The sequence below is a fragment of the Phyllobates terribilis genome, unplaced genomic scaffold (assembly GCF_046119375.1).
Source record: "Phyllobates terribilis strain yellow unplaced genomic scaffold, ASM4611937v1 Scaffold_11__3_contigs__length_659146591, whole genome shotgun sequence".
Classification (NCBI taxonomy): Eukaryota; Metazoa; Chordata; class Amphibia; order Anura; family Dendrobatidae; genus Phyllobates; species Phyllobates terribilis.
Window position 1 is genome coordinate 601,005,182 of NW_027362771.1, and position 3,845 is coordinate 601,009,026.

The window sequence follows — 3,845 nt, forward strand, 5'->3', positions numbered from 1 at the left end:
ATTTGTTCCTCGGCTCCTGCACCTTCACTAACAGTTTGTCTGGTACCATGAGCCCCCATTGATCATTGTAATCCACCTTCCCATGGCAACCGCCTGTGTGACAACAGTCCGGAACTTAGAGATATTGTTATCCCTTCCGCATGCTCCTCTGCTTCCGCCTCTTCCCCTGGGACCACCACCTCCTCCCGCAGATTATTTAAAGTGTTCTCCAGCATGTAGATGACCGGAATAATGATGCTGATGATGGAATCGTCAGTGCTAAGCCATTTCAAAAGTGTGCAGAAGTTTGCAGAGGTCCTTCATCTGTGTTCAGATGAATATGATATGCATCTCTAACTATATTCTCTATTCATTTGAGACTGCTATGGGTTCTAGGATTATGCTGAGTTATGATGGAAAAAAGTTAACCACCATTTTATCTTTCAGTAAGCCTGGGGCACATCCAGTTCTCTATGAAAGATAGATCAATGAATAGCAATAATTACAATTTTCAAATTTACTTTACATATGATCCTTACTAATTGTAACATAGTCAATGTAGAAAAAGGAATCAGAGCTTTCCATGCTTTGTAAATTGGAAATCCATGGGATGAAAACTGATGGCTGCCATGACTCCAGCTGATGTGGCTAAGCAAAAATGGAAAAGTGGCACTTCATTAGGTAAAATAAAAGCACTGTAAAACAGTAATTGTAACATATTAGAAATTAGTACCAAGGGTTGCTAGTAAGAATATTATCAAAAGTTGCAAAAAAAAGTTATATTGGGTCAGATTTGTCAAACTTCTTGAAGACTTTTGAATTACATCGTTTGAAAAGAATGTGACAGTGACAATTCAGTTCTCTTGCACGTAAAATATTCAAATAGTCATACCATTTTAATTGATGTGATGATGATTATCGGTAGTATAGATCTTAAATTATAGGTGTAATTGTAAAAATGACATAGGTGTTGAAGAAAACATATCGACGAGGATGGGATTCGAACCCATGCGTGCAGAGCACAATGGATTAGCAGTCCATCGCCTTAACCACTCGGCCACCTCGTCTACTGTAAGATTCAAAAAAATGACATCTGAAGTTGGATTTATTTGTGATTTGCTTCTTTAAAAACTTTTTTTTTTGCACATTTTCCATTCTTTCATTCTTTCGATTCTTGGAAAATGGCTACCAGGCAAAAGCCTGAGAAACCTGTTCTTTTTTATGTTCATGGATTATTATGTAACATAATGCTTTGCCTTTAAAAGATACTGTAAATGTTAAAAGTGTGTTCTGCTCATACATTAACCCTGTAAAGATGGGGCATTTTTTTCATTTTGCACTTTAGGTTTTTTGCTCCCATTCTTCCAAAAGCCATTTTTCTGTCAATATAGTCATATTAGTGATTGCTTTTTTAATGAACACTTAAAAACACTAATCAATTACCATAAAGTACTGAAAAGTAGCTCATATTTTCTCATCTATGGGGCTGTATGAGTGCTTGATTTCTCTATGCAGAGCTGCAGATTTTAATGTTACAATTTTTGGACATACATGTAATATTTTTTATCATTTTTATTGCATTTTTTGTTGAAGGTCCATTGCTCAAAATACAGAGATTCTGGCGTTTCAATTTTTTTTTGCTTTACTTCATTTATTGCAATAATTAAACTATTTTACATTTTCATCAGACTTTTATAAACGCGGTGATACTGATTATGCTTATTTTTTATTTTGGAAAAATTAAACTTTTGCCTAATTACTGATACGAAGATGAAAATGATGTAACCAAAATGATAAGCGATCCCAATGTGATATGAACTTTCGATTTTCAGATCTGGATTCCCAATAATATTTGTCATCAAAGTATTGCTGATGCGATATTAATCTTAAGCAACTGGAAAAAAAGCCCCTGACACTGTGCTGAAACATGGCTCAAAAGTCAAGGTAATCTGTTCTATTGTATACAAAAAAATAGTACACCCGCACTGCACCACTGAGGATGTGAATATAGCCAGAGCCAATTATTACCCAAAGTTTATAATGTAATTTTGCAATGTCCTGGGTGCTCGGCCACAAGACCGTTCAATGTCAGCAACGAAGAATAAGAGAGAAGGCGGCACTCACCATTTCAGTAAAAACATCTTGGTCCTTTATTTCATCTGTGGGACTTAGACACGGTGTGCAGGTTTTGGAGGAATGCAGGGGGAGAAAGAGGAGACCGGATGACGGCTGTTTCGCGCTTGAGTAGCGCATCTACAGGTCCAGGTGTCATAGGTGTAGAAGCGCCAATCCGTCCACTTCTATGGGAGCAGTGGTGTAATGTGTGACCCCGCTCCGTCCACTATATTACTACTCACATAGAAGCAGATAGAGCGGAATGACATAATACACCACTGCTCCCATAGAAGTGGACGGAGCGGGGTCACGCATTACACTACTGCTCCCATAGAAGTGGAAGGAGCGAGGTCACGCATTACACTACTGCTTCCATAGAAGTGGAAGGAGCAGGGTCACACATTACACTACTGCTCCCATAGAAGTGGAAGTAGCGAGGTCACGCATTACACTACTGCTTCCATAGAAGTGGACGGAGCAGGGTCACACATTACACTACTGCTTCCATAGAAGTGGACAGAGCGGGGTCACGCATTACATCACTGCTCCCATAGAAGTGGACAGAGCTGGGTCACGCATTACACCACTGCTCCCATAGACGTGGACAGAGTGGGGTCACGCATTACACCACTGCTCCCATAGACGTGGACAGAGCGGGGTCACGCATTACACTACTGTGTCCATAGAAGTGGACGGAGCGGGGTCACGCATTACACCACTGCTCCCATAGAAGTGGACAGAGTGGGGTCAGACATTACACCACTGCTCCCTTAGAAATGTGTAACCCTGCTCTGTCCACTTCTATGGTAGCGCGCACACACACACTGAATGTCATAGATCAGCAAATATACAACAATTTAATCCATAACACAAAATCAAGGTGTGTATGTTTGCTTAAAAGACCAATGAATGGCAGACCATATGGATGAGATAAAGGCAAAGAGGAGAAGAATAACAGAATCTAAGGTCCAAAGAATGAAGAAACATGTAGTAGAAAACATAAAAAACCTTCATTATGTGATTGGTTCCGACCTGAAGGGAAGGAGCGGGTTTGCGATGTTTATCTGCTGTTATTTTTATAATCTTCTTGGGCCTTCTGTAACAGCTCAATTAATTCTTTCTGAACTTCCTGTAACGTTGTCAGTCTGTCAGAAACAATAGGAACCAAAGTATTAAATTTAAAATTCGGAATAAATACTGGGTGTGTAACACGGATACTTTAGATGCAGCGACACAGAAACACAGAGCAGCCAATACAGGGTTAATAAACAGGGGAGGTTTATAATAACAGGTCAATCTCCACCCAGGGAGTAACGGGAAAATATGGGGGAAAACAAGGGAAGTAGCAGGTAAAAGTCTTTAACTGACAGTTCACAGTTTAACTAGATGTAGCAGAGTCGAACCAGTTGTAATCAACAGTTTTTACACTTAGCTGACTCTTTTCCTCCACAAGGCAGTTGCCAGCGGATGCCGGTGTTGATTTCTTCGGGCTTCCCCGCCCAAACAATGCTCCGTCTTCTGGCGGCAGCGGGCGATCTCCGGTTTTACCCGCTGAGCCCCTAGTCCATAACACGGCACCTCACATGCTCGGCTGCACAGACCCTGTGTCTCTTCTCCCTCTAGTCAGCTTGACTCCTCCGGTCCACTGCTCTCGGCTCTTGCTCCCAGTACTGGAGCCAGGAGCCTGGACCCTCTCACACTGCTCTCCTGAGCGGGACTCTGCTCTCGCTTTCCCGCGCAAAAGTCAGTGT

The 3,845-nt window shown here is 41.3% G+C and overlaps 1 non-coding gene across 1 annotated transcript; it reads right to left on the reverse strand.

The window, feature by feature from the left end:
• Window positions 1–964: 964 nt before the first annotated feature.
• TRNAS-GCU (transfer RNA serine (anticodon GCU)) lies at window positions 965–1,046 on the reverse strand. Its single transcript has one exon. It is a non-coding gene; the product is annotated as a tRNA-Ser (tRNA).
• Window positions 1,047–3,845: the final 2,799 nt, after the last annotated feature.